At 44.9% G+C, this 17,065-nt stretch overlaps 1 long non-coding RNA gene across 2 annotated transcripts in view; it reads left to right on the top strand.

The window, feature by feature from the left end:
• LOC135897642 (uncharacterized) overlaps positions 1–17,065 on the top strand; it is a 76,203-nt gene continuing 59,138 nt past the window's right edge. For both annotated transcript variants that reach the window (XR_010563104.1, XR_011514658.1), the window contains exon 1: positions 1–405. This is a non-coding gene — a long non-coding RNA (uncharacterized lncRNA). The remainder of the gene's footprint in view (positions 406–17,065) is intronic.

Raw genomic sequence — 17,065 nt, 5'->3', positions numbered from 1 at the left:
GGCACAATAAATTCAGTTGAAAGTTTGCGCTTGGTGTGTGTTCTTTTCTTACGTCCGTGTCTTTTTTTTTTTTTTGTTGCGCAATAATACTTGCGTAATGGACAACCAAAACGTGCGGTTGTTTGATATATTCTTGTGTTCTTTTTTTTTAGCTTCGGGACTATTGCAGTAGACCCAGCTACATTACTTCTAATGCGAAAGAATTATATGGCTCATGAAGCGGAAGATCCGGTGCCGTAGATAGAAATAGTAGAAAAAGTCACGTGGTCACAGAGAAGCGCTCGTGCGACTGCTCGCGCGTTCATCGTCGTCCTCTTCCACAGCTGGCACCGATTCCGCTCACAATGCTCCATCTGCGAAGGCGCTGACGGAACTGGTCCACTGCCAGTCGGTGCGGTGATTTCGGTGAGTTCTGTCGTGTGCTCCCATGGACGAACCTTCGACGGAGATGGTACAAAAAGTCACGTGGTCACAGAGACAGACCGCGCTGGTGGCCGGTCTATAAATACCGCCGCGCGTCGCGGCGATGCCACTCGGTGCGCGGATTTCGGCGAGTTCTGTTGTGCGCTCGGATGGACGAACCTTCGACTTCGATTTCTCAGTCAGTAGCTTCGTCCGGTTCCTTTGGACGTCCACGCAAGTACGCGGACGAGGCCGAGGAACGTGATGCGAGAAATGATACAAGGCAACGTGAAAACAATACCATTACGTTTCGTAAAACGAGTCTTCATCGGGAAGACGTCGCAATGCTTTCGCATTCATCGGCGTAGGAATACCTAAGTGCCCTTGCCTATCTTTTTCCCTTTTGCCCCCCCTTTTCCTGCGTATGACTAGCGCACGGTTAGCATGGCGCTTCCGTAAACGCATTCTTAATAAATTATGTCAGTCTTGCGTCTTGCTTTCGCCCCATGTCGGCTTACCGCTACCCCTGGAACCATGTAAACACGTAAATTTTGCATACGTGCACAGTTCGCTTGTGTCGTTCCTTCGGGGTTGTGTCTGCGAACTCGGGCGCGCACGCCGGCACTGTTTAGCTTCACGGGCCAGAGGGCGCTACGACGTCGCGAACACCGGCCGCTAAGGACGCGAAGAAAATGAGACGCCATTTCAAATGACAACGGCCTTAATGACTTCATCGAATGACTTCTTCGCGTCGTCCAATACACCTTGGGGCTTTAGCCGAGCTCAAGCTCACGAATGTTTGCGCTTCTTATCTCGATTGCAAACATGACCAGTCATAAGCAGAGCATGCGCACTTCGACATTTTAGCATCTAGGACGCTCTTGACTCGTGAGAAGTGATCGGAAGTGATCGAGTGTTGATATCGCACCCCCCCCCCACCCCCCACCCCCCCCCCCCCCACACACACACATTTTGCTTCCATCGCTCGCAAGGCTTCTGGCGTTGCTGTCGACTGTGTAAAGCTTCATCGCAGGTGACCATAGTGGCATTCCGGAATGAAAACGAATGCGAATATTTGAGAGACAACCTTCGAACGTCGAATCGAACATCTTTTTTTTTCGTTTCTAATCAAAGTGGAATGTACAGCTTGTGTGAAGACCACTTAAAAAACGCACGAACCGTATCTACATCATTTGGTACATGAATTCCATTTCGTTCATAACTGGACATCCGGTTTACTGAAGAGCTTGTAAATTATAAAGAGCAGTTATCTGGGGCTGTGTGATAATGAGTTATGAAACGTGCGAACAGCCCGTCAGCAGATGTACCTATTGTATTCTGTTCTTTGAAAGAGATAAGTTATATAGCACTGATATAATTGAGATTGGACAGCTTTACTGGGCTAACCGAGAGGGAAAACAAACATAGAAGATACTTTCATGACGTTGCGACTTTATTATTGATTGTCTTAATTACTGCAATCATTCAGGTTTTAAGGATTCATTTAATGTTACAATAAACTGCATGAAAAATAATGCGATTCCGAGGTAGAAGCTGTCAGGTTGGGGGCACTTTTAACAAAACTAGCGTTGAAGATATGTAACAAAAATAAAAGTACAGCGGACTTAGCAAATAATGTCAGTAAGTAACAACTGTTCAGTTGTTTTAATACCTTAAAGGCCCCTTTCTGGGGGGCATTACATAAGGGGTAGGTTTTATATTTACATAACGAACAAGCAAGGAAGGTTAATTAACATTTAGTGTGATCACTACCACCATCTTGGAAAGTAGATGTCGAAGCGATGATGGCGATGTCCCGGGGAAGGCCGTTCGTCTGTAGCTGCTCGATTAAAGAACGAGGCGGAAAAAGTAGTAGTACGTGATGATGGGCGGGCAACCTGAAATGGATGACTGGTGCGGTGAGATATGCGTGTTGCAGCTGTTATATAATGGGGCTGATTTAGTGAAGAATGAAATATATTATGATAAAGGGCGAGACTGGCAATGCGCCGACGCAACGAAAGGGGCTGTAATTCAGATTTAGCTTTCAAAGATGAAATGGTGATGTCATATGAGCATGAAGAATGAATGAATCTAGCGGCGCGATTTTAAACTGCTTCTAATGTCTTTATTAATTACGCTTGGTGCGCGGGCTCCAGAAAGCAGATGAACATTCTAATTTTGGTCTGATGAGTGACTTATACGCGAGCAGTTTTACATTTGGAGCGCAAGGCGCAGATGGCGCTTTAGAAAACAGAGCATTTTATTTGATGCTGAAATGTTGTTACTAATGTGGGTACGCCATGATAAATCATAAGACAAGGTTATTCCTAGATATTTATAAAATGGTACTAATTCAAAGGGATGTTAGCGGTGGAATACATGGACGATGCGGACATGTTTTCAAGCGATGCGGATGGCAACGATAAAAGGACACAAGTTTGCATTTAGTAGGATTGAGGGACATTAGCCAGTAGTCACACCAATTAAGTACGCTGCTAATATTTTCCTGAAGAGTAAGTTCATCATGAGCGTTACTAATAGTGCGGTAATAGTGTTGCAGGCATTCTACACATAATTATACGCCTGCAAAAAGTACAAACCATTCGGAATAACAGTGTAGACAAGTTGCGAATATGCGGTGAAATTCATTGCCCAAACGGGGCGCCACTTTTTGCTGTCAGTCTATCCTTATCCGTATCCTCGTAAAGTTTTCTTTCGCAGCAAATATAGTTCGAATGCTTAAACGAAGCGCAGAAGATGTCAGCTCGCGTAGCAACGTGCACGGTTTGCCACTTGACAAGCGGGCCGATTTTATCGGTTAGATGTATTCGAGAATTTCTAAAATAGAACGAGAACGACCACATTAGAAACGAATCAAGAAAGAACATCAATCAGCTGCCGTACATCTGCGGAAAGACCACAGACGCGGACGGCGCATAATCATTATGGCAAACGAGTAAAACGCAAGCAATAACTGTAGAGAAAATTTACCATGTCAGCGAGAGTGGACTATAGTCGGCCTGTCGTGTGCCAGCAATAGCAAAATGGTGGGAGACTTTTCAATGTCAGCCCGTGACATCAGCGTGCCTCCCTCAAAGTTGCACAGTATTGCCGACACTAAAATGTTTATCCTTAATCTTCTTAATCTATACAGATGCGCAGTATATAGACGTTAAAACACGTTCCCCGTCTCGTCTCTGGCTTTTAATAGCGGCGCACACTCATTGGCATGCAACTCCAGTACGTTCGTCAGTTTAGAAAAAGACAGCTAAGCTGTGTACTCGGAGACCGAACTGTCAAGTTTCTGTTTGAAAAGCAAAGAAAGCGGAGAGGAACGGATCGCGTTTGTCATCCGTGACGCATCGATTGGCATTGTCAACACGTCGACGTCTGTCTGGCGTCGACCCCGCGTCTTCCATGGAACGTACACTCGCAGCGGAGGTAACGTTTTCCGTACTGCTCGGGAAGGGGGAAAGGGCGGAAGGGGATGTCACAACGCTGTCGCGATGCACTGTGCATTCTAAACACGGCAACCGTGCGCGTTTTTGACGTTTATTGGTAGCCGGCACCCTTTGCCCTTGAATTGTGGCAATATGTCTTAAGCGATGTGAATTAGTGTTCAGCATCCGTCGCGATATACAGCTCAATCACTGACTGTGGCGTTCTGCTGCAGAGCGCACGAGGACTTGGCTTGGGATCGATTTCTGCACCTGGCGGCTGCGTTTCGATGGAAGCGAAATGCAAGAACGTTCATGTACATCGACGTAGCTGCGCGTTAAAGAGGCGGTCAAAATTAATCCGGTGCTCTAACATCATACAGCGTCTCTCATGGCGTCGGTCCTGCTGTGGGGCGCTACTCAATCAATCAATCAACCAATCAATCAATCAATCAATCAATCAATCAATCAATCAATCAATCAATCAATCAATCAATCAATCAATCAATCAATCAATCTTAAGAGATGATAATTTGCCCAAAATAAAGCTGACGTAAGGCTCAAAGCAATATTAGGCCTAAAAGCTGGCAGCATTTTTGAACGTTACATTTTTATTTAATTTGACGTCAATCATAGTAAAGGATACAGTCTACGCAACAACGCATACAATGAAAGGTTCGGTTTAACACACCCGCTATGTAGGGGCAGTTTAAAGTTCCTGCCTTTCACCGGATATACGATGATAGGCGCAGAACAGTCGCTATGTGTATCTGCTTGAACATAAGCAAAATACCAATCTGCAGCAGGCTCATTCTAGAAGGAGGGTTACAAAAAAGTTAAGCATGAGCTGAAGAAGTAATCGAGTACAGTAAACAGACAGACAGACAGACAGACAGACAGACAGACAGACAGACAGACAGACAGACAGACAGACAGACAGACAGACAGACAGACAGACAGACAGGCAGACAGACAGACAGACACACGCGCACACACACACGCACACGCACACACACACACACACACATATATATATATATATACATATATATATATATATATATATATATATATATATATATATATATATATATATAAGTAGATTCTGGTTTGGAAACACTAGCGCACCGTCGCCGTATCGCGAGCTTATCATTATTCCATAAATTCTACACCAGTTCGCTTCTGCATGCATGCACTTTACATTTTATCGCATTCACGCTTATCGCTGCTCACAAGCCACCCACTAAATGCTGCTCGCCCTTGTGCACGCACTGTCACCTGCACGTCATCATTTTTTCACCGCACAGCTAAAGACTGGAACGGCTTCCCCACCACGTCGCTGCCATTACCACCTAATTTGCCTTCATAGAAGAAGTAACAAGTGTTCCTTCTGTAAAATAACATAGTGTACAACCTAGATAAAAGATACAGAGAGAGAGAGAGAGAGAGAACAACCGTATTGACTTGATGACTCAAGCGCACATCTGCAGGCAGGGGAGGGGAAATGCTTAGTTAACATCCGGGCCGTGGGTGTGAATGTGGGCCACAATAGTTCGGCATGGTGTCAAGAGAGGGTTCCGCCGACTACTTTTTCAGGATCACTAGTGTATGAAGGAGATACATAATAGGAGAAGAAAGAAAGAAAGAAAAAGAGGAGACAGGGAGATCAACAAAATGTGCGGCCGGTTTGTTACCCTACATAAAGTGAAATAAGATTAAGGACAGAAAAAGAAGAGAAACGAAATAGTGAAGGAGCAAGGGAGGGAAGCGATTGCAGTGGACTCATGTGGGACTTCCCATTACATCTACTACCGGTCATTGAGACCTGTCGATTTCCGAAGTTGTAGCAATAATGTAATAGAGCAATGCGACAACTCCATTTGAGCTGTGAAACGAGCTAGAAGACCGCAAATAGACGAGCATATTTGATGTTGCCTCGACTGGGTCGCGGATGACAGAGCGATGCATGTGTATAGCACAGTACTCGTGAATTGATAGCTACGCGACCTTTCCTCTCGACTGGCCTTGTTTGCACGTGCTTCATGTTCCAGCTGTCACACTGATCCCGTCGCAAGCCTCGCGCTTCGTCGAGTGGTCCGATGTTGCAATCTGGCTCAAACGAAGCATTCCCACCCAAAAAGGACAATGCGCGACCAATCGAATCGGCACTCGAGCGACTCAAGGGTTTCCCCCCGTGCTCTCCGTCCCGCAGATATCTTCGGGAAGGTCGGCTGCCAGTTTATATTCTTTTCGTCGCCCGCCTATTCAGCGACACCAACGTACTTGAGCTGCGTGCGAATAAGGAGCAGGTCACCCAGTGAGGCATTGTTTCACGTAAGCAGCGCGTCCCTGCACTTCTTCAATAGCTGACGTTTTTGTTTCTCTTTCGGTGTGTCACGGTGTCCTTATACCGTGGCTCCGATCACAACAGCAGTGTATTCGCTGCTTTGCCCGGTCCAAATGAAATCGTACAATTGTATGGTGTAATTCAGCGAAGCAAACGTGTCAGTGACTATTGATCTTTCGGGTCGCACGTTTGTGAATGAAGCAGGCATTCTATAACGATAGAATCGACGGACATGCGCCGATTCTGGGCCGCTTCTTCGCACTGTCCATGACCTTAAGCGTTAGCAATCATCAGAGTATGCTGAAAACTTTCTCCCAAGATAATAATTTTGCCTTGTGAAATAATGTAATAAAGAAGTGACACTGAGCTCTGTAGTAATTGCACCATTCAGGCATTCAACGTTCGTTCGCATCACTCCCTAGAGACATCGCTCTCCATCGTATCACTCTCCATCACCTCGTTTTTCCTATACGCTGATAAGTACTGAAGGCAGCACCAACTTGACGTCACGTTTTGTGGATGGCCTATACAAATGCTAGTAGTCTCAGGTTTTGTCAAATGGGCACTTGCGACCCTGGCATCCATCCTGGCTTGCGCCGTTTCTACAATTTGGCTTGTACCTTCGATTTCACGTTGAAAACACTGGGCGCACAATATGAGATATTTTTTTCGTCAATTGCGCGCTTCGGCGGTAGCTGAGAAAAATAGCTCTGACGCACCACAAGGCACGTTTGTAGAACTATTTTGCTCTTCGCAGGATTGGCGTAACAACTTGTGCTTTGCAGCACCGTTAGAAGCCTTTCCTAGTTAACAACTCGAGGTAGAAGTGTCGAAATGCTTCTGTTGCAAATATTGTGCTTACATCCGCCAAATGTGTCCCCTATTCCATAGAACGACAAGGTGTTGACGTCGCAAGAGAATCATGTCGCATATCAGTAATGTCGATAATTGGGCTAGCTGGTATCCGATCATCTTGAAACATTTGTGTGACCAAGTCTCTTCTTTGTGTTGTGTTTGTGCCTCCCGGCCGCATTTCTGTGGGGCCGAGAGGCAGGAATGCGCGTGAACCGTGCAGTAGGTGCGCGTTAAAGAACCCCAGGTGGTCAAAATTAATCCGGAGTCCATTACTACCGCGCGCCTCATAATCAAATCGTGGTTCTGGCACTTAAATCCTCGGAATTTAATCAGTTTAGTCAAGTGTGGGCCGTATCCATTTACTTCATTGACAATGTCGACGAGACAGATGCGCATCGGGATAAAGCATTAAGGCAAAGCAAACGTGCGCAGACGTCAATTCAGTATGGCCCTTATCGGCCTTGCGATGGAGGGTTATCGGTGACGTGCAATTCTCGGAACTAGGACAGGTCAGACAGTGGTCACGTCTGTCGGTATCGAAACGGCTTGGCGCCTGCCTGCCATCGCCTGACGGTGAAAAACCTGGCTGAAATGCAGGCGACGCCATAGAGGCGAAACCTGTGGCGAAACCGGGCGCGATACTGTTCATCGAGCTGGCCCTTTATGAACCGGCTGGGAGAGTGCCGAGTGTCGCCGCTCGATGGCTGCGGCAATATAGTATTACATAACATGTACTTATCCTCATCAACATCATCATCAACATCGTCATCATCATCATCATCGGCCTATTTTTATGTCCAGTGCAGGGTGAAGTCCTCCCCCGGCGAAGTGTCTTTCTGAACGTGAAAGAAGCCCGCGAATGCACGCAAAGTGCCTCGAGTCGGCCAGTCGCGCGGCAATTTTACCTGCATTTGCGGGCGTCTTTCACGCTCGGAAAGACACTTGTATGTAGCACGTATTGAGCGACAGATAGCTGTATCGGGAGTTTTTCGTGTCGCACTTCAATTTTATCATTGACACTTTTCATCTAAGTATAATATTTGAGAAGTTGATTAATTAAGACTAATTATCTGATTAGGCGGAATGAAAAAGAAAATAATCTGAGTATCTCCAAGCTATGGAAAGGAACATTACCTTGGTGCTGTCCAGCTGCGTGGCATTCGCATATTATTAAACTCTGGCCAAAATTAGCTCGGACACCCTGTACATGCGGATCCAGCACACACTTTGGAATCTATGTGAAGCGGTTAACCAAATAACAACTAAAGACAATGCCCACTATATATTGTCAACTTTAATCCTATGCAACCTGTAATCCGATGCGATGTTTGTTTGTCTACCACAATGGCCACAACTTTATTCGCATGCAGTTTTTATGCTGCGTCACGGCGGACCATGTCACTCTGAAGGACTGGCCACCAATGGGCGCACGCAGTCGCACATACGCAATGGCTCAATTAAATAAAGTCAAGTGAACCAAAGAACCTTGTAAACATAATGCGCCATTCCTTTAACATGTCGGTGCGCTTTATGGATACCTATGAGACGAGATTATATGTTCAGGTTTCACGTGGAAATTCGTTCTAAAGCGAAGCTTTCTTTTCGAACCCTCCCAGACTTTTCTGACCGGGGCCGCTACTGCGGTCTCACTGAATAGCTCATAAGTAATAACAAAAAAAGGCGAGCTTACTCGACAATGGACTCGAACCTCGGTCCCACGGCATATCACATCTCGATGTAATAATCGTCATGTCACAATCGCACACATTCTTAAATCCTGTTAACGCCAACTAGCTGTGACAACGCCAACTAGTTTACATCTCTGACGTAATAGTTCTGAGGAAACCCGCAAGGTGGGGAGAAGTAATTAATAAAGGGAAAATGAGACGTCCATCCAATCGTGTCAATGTTCTAGCAACTGTTGTAGCAGCTGTTGTACCTTTGTAGCAACTGCTGCTGTTGGGTAGACGTCTCATATTCCATTTATTAGTTTACACCTCTCTTCTTCATGCCATCTTGGAAAGAAACTCCGACAAGCAAGTCCTCTCCCGCGACGATCATAACAAAGGTGCTCTATGCTTTTCTTTTTTAATTCTTTTTTTTTGTGTGTGCGTGTACATTACACTTGATTCGCGGTAACCTTTACAAAGTTGCAAATGAACTCATAATATAGGTAACTGGCGCTCTTACCTTGGATAATGATGATGCCCGCCCGATTTTGATTTTTTTTTTCACATTTTTGTTACAGGCTGAAATCTGACATCAATTGGAGTAAAACTTACAGGAGCAAACCACAGATTACATCGATACCAGATGTCGCGTTAGAGGATGCTAACATGGTGCCTGTCGTCGGAGTCGATAGTATATTGCCCTTGTAGATTTTTATAACAGTGATGACTGATGCTACCTTCAGACCTATGAAGAAATGGCTAATACATCTGAATCTACGATGCTGTTAACGATTATTTGATGTATCTGCCGGTTGCCCATTAAACGTGAGAAATTGCACACTGTTTAGAGTGCACGTTTGTACAGGTGCACGTTTATACAGTGCACATTTATACAGTGCACGTTTATATGTTTGTATTACATAATTAGGCGAAATACAACGGTGCCACGCGACACTTCTCGCGTGCTCTTGCGGGCTTTCTTTAGCGCTTCGAAAAAACTTTTATGTAGCACGTATTGAGCAACAAAAAGATGAATCAGGAATTTACAAGACGGCCTACTAGTTCCTGCTTAACAATTTTGGTTTGATTATGATATTTGATAAGTTCTTTATTTAATAGGACATAAGTATGTAATTAGGCAAAATAAAAAAAAATATAGTATGGCTTGCTCCAAGCGAAGGCAAGCAACATTATCTTGGTTCTGTCCAGCTACTTGTCACTTGCATATCTTAAATTTTTAAGTTAAGTTATGTGGTTATTCGCAACCAGCTTTCCCGAAATGTGTTATTCTTGTCGCTTTGCAACCGCAACAACTGAGTCTCAATTGCCTACACACGTGGCCGAGTGCGAGAACACGCTATCGTGTCAGACGGAAAAGCGTGCTTCACTTAGGAGCATACATAACGGGCCCATTGGTGTCGTATCAGAACAAAGTGTAATATCGCATCATAAGCGACGGAAAGGAGCATACGGAGCTCTTTTTACAACTGCTGTTGCTGCGTTCGACCTTGAGCAAGTGAGAACAATCCGTATACTACAAGTTTACTACACGTTATTGCAGTATACTGCACTACCACAGGTTATTGTTTCGCGACACTTAGTAGGTCTTGCTGGAAGACACGGTAATGTACAAGACAATAAAGATAGTTTCTGCTTGGTCAACGATATCACCCCAAATGATGCTTGAAGCGCGCTAAAGAGCTTTCTGGAAAACTCTGAAATTGCGGAAGAATATATATATATATATATATATATATATATATAGTCATATAATGAGAAGCCAACAAACACTGACACCAAGTACAACATATGGGAAATTGCATGGGCTTAATAAATGAAATAAAGTAATGATAAATTAATGGAAATTAAAGTGGATGAAAAAACAACTAGCCGCAGGTGGGAACCGAACCCACAACCTTCGCATGTCGCGTGCGATGCTCTACCAATTGAGCTACCGCGGCGGCGTTTCCCCGTCCACTTTCTTGGGTATTTATGTGTACTAGTAGAACCCTGGGAGTGTTAGCCAGCGCCCCCACTCACAGACCTTGGCGGCGGACGTGGAACGTCTTTTTTGCCGCAGGCGTCACGAGAACGTGATCTTTTCGGGTGAAGGCAACTGGTTAATAAACCCACATATGCTACCTGAAGGCATAAATGTTGCCGGATTCGAGACCCTCGTTATGTAATAAACGAGAAGAAAGGGGGTTAACCGAGGGACCCGATAATTATTAGTCATATAATGAGAAGCCAACAAACACTGACACCAAGTACAACATATGGGAAATTGCATGTGCTTAATAAATGAAATAAAGTAATGATAAATTAATGGAAATTAAAGTGGATGAAAAAACAACTAGCCGCAGGTGGGAACCGAACCCACAACCTTCGCATGTCGCGTGCGATGCTCTACCGATTGAGCTACCGCGGCGGCGTTTCCCCATCCACTTTCTTGGGTATTTATGTGTACTAGTAGAACCCTGGGAGTGTTAGCCAGCGCCCCCACTCACAGACCTTGGCGGCGGACGTGGAACGTCTTTTTTGCCGCAGGCGTCACGAGAACGTGATCTTTTCGGGTGAAGGCAACTGGTTAATAAACCCACATATGCTACCTGAAGGCATCAATGTTGCCGGATTCGAGACCCTCGTTATGTAATAAACGAGAAGAAAGGGGGTTAACCGAGGGACCCGATAATTATTAGTCATATAATGAGAAGCCAACAAACACTGACACCAAGTACAACATATGGGAAATTGCATGTGCTTAATAAATGAAATAAAGTAATGATAAATTAATGGAAATTAAAGTGGATGAAAAAACAACTAGCCGCAGGTGGGAACCGAACCCACAACCTTCGCATGTCGCGTGCGATGCTCTACCAATTGAGCTACCGCGGCGGCGTTTCCCGCGGTAGCTTGTTTGTTGGCTTCTCACTATATGACTAATAATTATCGGGTCCCTCGGTTAACCCCCTTTCTTCTCGTTTTTATATATATATATATATATATATATATATATTTTTTTTTTCACTGCATAGTGTCGTGTCATTATGTATATATCATGATGTCTGTACTTGTCCGTGTGGAAGATTACGCTTGTTACGCACGCTATTACGATCTGCATCTGATATCGACTTTTGATAAAGGTTGAACGGTACATGATGTTTGCAATGTTAATTGCGTAATAATAATAATAATAATAATAATAATAATGTTCATCTATAGTCGGTAGATTCTTGTAAATTATCGCGCCAAACCGGAATTTTTCCGATTAACCTTACTACCTTTTCTTTGTAACTCTCTCGCTTACAGGGTTGCATGTGCAAATATAGAACTCAAGAACTCAGCTAGGAGTTAATTTCTTCCGCGCGTTGAAAATTGGTGACAATAGGTATCAGTGATTTTATTTAATACTTATACATATGTATGAAGTGGAGTGTAGGGAAACGACAAAAGCCCGCAGAGTAAGAAAACGCATTGAGGTCATTAAAGCGCGCAGCGCTGTTGTACTGTGCGATCCGTGCATCGATTGGTCAATCATAAAAAGCAAACAACTGATCAGTCAATCAATCAGACAAAGAAAGCAAGGAAGCAAACCTTGAATCTCTCCAAGAAAGGGGCACGGCAGATTTAGCGCCAGCCAACTGCTTCGACGCAGCAGTATACATCTTTTGTTCTCTGACACAGTTCCTGATATGTTACAAAATCACGTAGCTGACAAAAAGGAAGTAAAAAAAATTCAGGCGTAATCATGCTCGTGAGTACGTCGTGATCATAACTCGTGTATGCGTATTAAAAATCGGCTACTTATATCTCCATGGTGACATGCGTTTAGAGCGCGAGGGCGTGACCTACACCGGCGAGAAAAGGTGGCCCGAGCGCTGTTTCCCGGCACCTGACCTTTCTTCTTTTAGCCAACGGCAAAAACTGTGTGATCTTGTAACATTGATGAACGATAAGCCGCTCTCCCCCTTGAAGGAAAAAGTCCGACGCGAGCAATACTGTATACGCTCCTTTGTACAGCGCGCCTCATTCTTTCTTCACCCCACCTGATCGTGTATGCCTTCATGTACGAGCGATAAAGCAGTTGATGAACGCTCGGGGGCAATGTCGGGGACCGTGGAAGGGGGAGCGCAACTTCTAACAGATAAGGCGAGCACTCTGAGTGGTTTCACTTGAAGGACAGCGAAATGCGGGCAATTGTGTGGTTCCTTATCTATACGTGCCTGTTCATCAGGTGGCATCGCGTTACCGGTCCTTACGGCGCATTTCTGCAAGGTGAAGCCCGTGGGGTGATGTAACCAATGAGAACGCGCTTCTTGATAATGTCAGCGAAGCCAGATATTCTTTAAAAAAAGGTTATTTACTCATTTATTTACTTTAGGAGAACAGCAGTACCTGACCGACCGGCCGACCGATTAATTGATTGATTGATTGATTGATTGCTTTCAATGTACTCGAGCTATACTTGAGCTAATACACGTACCGAATCATCAATGCGCTGATGCTTTTGCTGTTTGTCGTCATTTCCTGCGACCTCGGTAGTGCCGAATTGAACCAGTTGTGAACTCCTGGAATCTTTATCAGATTATCTGGTCTTTGTTTCTTTCGTATCATCATACCTGATAACGAATTGGTCGTGGATATTTCTTAACGGTAGAGGGTAGCGTACTGACCACAATGCTGTAACAGCCTCCTGTGTGGAAGGGGGAAGAATAGATAAGAAGGACGCTATGATTGCAATAACTGGGGTCATGCCGTTTGGACAAGGAAACGTGTACGATGAAGGCGATGCGTGAACACAGGTTCCAGCATTCTTATGGTAGTCATCCACAGCTCTATGTGAAGGAGCGAATCTGTGGTTGCTTCATAAACGTAAACGCAAGACCTGATTGGTCTTCTTAAAGCCAACGACATCCATACGTCATCGGTGTATGTGGGGTATAGTATCTTATACCCGTGTCACACGGGCAACTCGGATGTCCTTCAAACTTCCTTCCCTTAAGGGACCGCAAGGGAGTTTCACCTCAAAGGAGTTAGCTCCCTGTCACACGGTCTGTAAGCGCGCTTTTGAAAGCTGCCGCTGGGGGCCCATTAGGCGCTGCTCACCTCGTACGAAGCCATGAAAGAAACACGTTATATATTGCTAAAAAGTTTTGGTTACTAGTCTTTTCTTACAAAATACAAATATATATGCATTGCATTTTAAAAATGTCATCTATCTTAAAGACAAAAAATTCCGAGAACTCCCGGTTCGAGAGTCGAATGTAGCTGCTCAACTCAAATATCTTTCGTGAGTGCTCAAATACTATATTATATGCAATAAAAAGAGTTATAATTGCTGGTAAAAGTGAAATTATTAAAAATGAGGGTGATTTCTTGACTCGAAATTCAAGCACGCTGGGAACAAGAGTACTCCCTTCAGTCTGCAAGGGAGATCTTCCATCTCCTTTCGCTAGGAACTTCCTTGAACTTCCTTTGCTAAAGGACTGCCGTGTGACACGGCGCGCATCTCCCTCGAGATAAAGACGTCCTTGGTTGAAAGGAGTTAAAAGGACTTTAGCCGCGTCCGTGTGACAGGGGTATTAAGCGACGATTAGCAGTAATGACTGGAAGGTGCGCGGGCAGTTACACGCTGTTTGAGGGGAGTGGGCGATCTTGTTGCTGAAAACGAAACTATACAATAAAGAAAATTAGGTTTAGAGATGAAACGATTTTATGAGTGACGAATTAGAAGTCACGGTGGTCTAATCACAAAGCTTCAGCAGCAAGTGTTTATGATGATGATGTCTATGATGTCTTTCCACTTGCTGATGAACTGAAAAAAAAACCCGCCGCGACTGTCTAGAGGCTATCGCGTTGCGCTGCTGAGCTCGAGGCCATGGATTCGATCCCGGCCGCAAGAAAGCTCGTGCGTTTAATAATAATAATAATCTTTATTCAGTATAGTTAGAACAGTATACAAAACGGAAGCGCCGAAGCCACAAGAGGGCTTGTGCGGCGACAACCGGCAGCCGCGGCAATCTACGCGCCACACCAGAACTCCATCAGAAGCTGGTCGTGCATTTGGCACAACCAACACACATTATCAAAGATGCACTGATAGCATCAGTACATATTAAAGGTTCTCTAACGCTTGAACAGCAACTCTCAGTGTTTTGCGGGTGGACAAAGAAAATACATCGTTCGGTAGTTCATTGAAGATAGCAGGAACATAATAGCGTCTTGTTGCTTTACCGTAGTGAGTGCGCACTCTCGGTTTAAGATAACAAGGAACATGTCGAGACTTAAGTACACGTTAAAGAACCTCGTGCGGTCATAATTAATCCGGAGTCCCCCATTGCAGCGTGCCTCATAATCCGATCGGGGTTGTGTCACGTAAAACGCCAGAACTTAATTTAACTTTGGTGAACAGCAGACGAGATGAAGCAACGTTGCATTATCGTGTATGTAGTCGTCAAAACGGAACTAGCGATAAAACGGAGGAAAATTACACGAGATCGTGGCTGTAAGAGATACATTCACCGATTTCGGGAACCGCTGATACGTTTCCGAGCAATCGCTGCTTTGGCAAACGAAGACGTGGAGTGCCGCTGCTGATAACGCGCTATCAGGCAAATGGAGCAGATCCATCGAACGAAAGCCGCAATACATTCCGAACAGCCGCGACAATAAGTGCGAATCACAGGTTTATTTCATTCAGCTTCCATCATAATGGCGACGCAACGGAAGTGCAAACATTTTCATACATGGCCGCAATGCAAAGCGTTGCGACAACACATTGCGTATATGTAGGTTCGCTGCAACATTACACAAGCAATGCATTGCATCGTCTTATAATATAGTGACGTTTGCGGTGATTTCAGTTCAGTTTATTTTCCTTGGAGACCCCTTGTGGAGTTTTTACATAAGGGGTATGGTTTAATCGGAACTAGTGGAGCTGATAAGCCGTGGTCGGCTAGAGGAACTCCCGACGCGGGTACTTGTATGTTTCTACTCCTTCAGTCACGAATTATGATAGGCTGTCGATAAATATAGGAAATTGACATAATCTGATGCCAAGGTGCTGGGGACTCCATTAAAAAAGAGTCAAGGTGGTAGAATAACTTTTTTCTTAATTTTATGAGTCATCATAATTACAGAGCAAATTAATATCTAAATATTGTACAGTCAGTCATTCTATGTTTCGTCATGAAAACAATGCAATCACCCGTTCGAATTACATGCTTAAGTTAATTAATTATTGGCGGCGATCATTACTAGAAAGGGGAAAAACAATATTTCGCAGTTGCTACCAAAACGCCTCAGGTTAAACCTCACGTCAAACACGAATGTGCCTTCACCAAAGCGGTTGTCCGTAGCCATAGATTTCACACAGAAGTAAAATCAAGGTGCTCTTTCGGTAAGCCGAATGTTCAATTTACCGTATGCTTAAGGTTCGTGGTTCATTGCTTGCAACCACAGCACCGAGGTGGCAAAAATAAGCCGTGTGCACAAACGTGTAGGCCACGACCGAAGGGGCTATAGGAAAAGCATTCCCCCCGCGGAGAACATCAAATGTGCTCGTCACAACGACGACGATGATAATGAAGGAGATCACGATGAAACCGGCAAGAATCTCATCTGCCGCATCTGCGACATGAATGCACTTAACTGACACGATGCTTTAAGGTCAATCCTGGACACAAATTTCCCAACGCAATGATCAGTCGAAAAACTATTGTAATTTCCAAGAGCTAACCCTAAAGCGTTACTGCGACTCCCTTTCGCCACCTGGCACCTGTTGCGACGCAAACAAATGCCAAGTCGCCATTGTCCCTGCGCTTCCGCAATCGCTATCTGTGATCTCGTAACCCCCCCGTAGGTGTGAAGCGTCTCAATATGCCTTGCGATAAAGCGCACTTAAGTTGACCACGCAGAAAACAAAGCGTGCGTGCGCCCGTGTGCACTCAAGTTGAAAGAGCGCGCCGGTATACTGCGGCTCGCTGTGCTGCCCGAGAAGGCCACGAGGTCCACGCAGTGGGATTTGTCTCTGGAGCGCTGCCACGGCATTACGTGCGTAGATCAGGCGATAAGCGCTAATCTAGAAGCATAATGGAATGCCGCTGTCCACTTCACAGGAAGAGATCGAGAGGCTTATAGGCTCGTGATCAGTTCCGTCCTTCTCTTTTGCGCGATTATAAACACTTCCCCACGGCGATGGCTTGCCTGCAGTAGCCGCTAGTTCTCGGTAATGCAATTGTCAGATAAAAGTTATCTCTGCAGATCACGCGTGCGCTATGGCTTTGTTTGCATTCCGGCAATCAACCACTCGTGGGTATACGTAACGTTTGCGAAAGTAAGCAGTAGAGCGC

The sequence above is a fragment of the Dermacentor albipictus genome, chromosome 5 (assembly GCF_038994185.2).
Source record: "Dermacentor albipictus isolate Rhodes 1998 colony chromosome 5, USDA_Dalb.pri_finalv2, whole genome shotgun sequence".
NCBI lineage: Eukaryota > Metazoa > Arthropoda > Arachnida > Ixodida > Ixodidae > Dermacentor > Dermacentor albipictus.
This window is presented reverse-complemented; position numbering and strand designations above follow the sequence as displayed.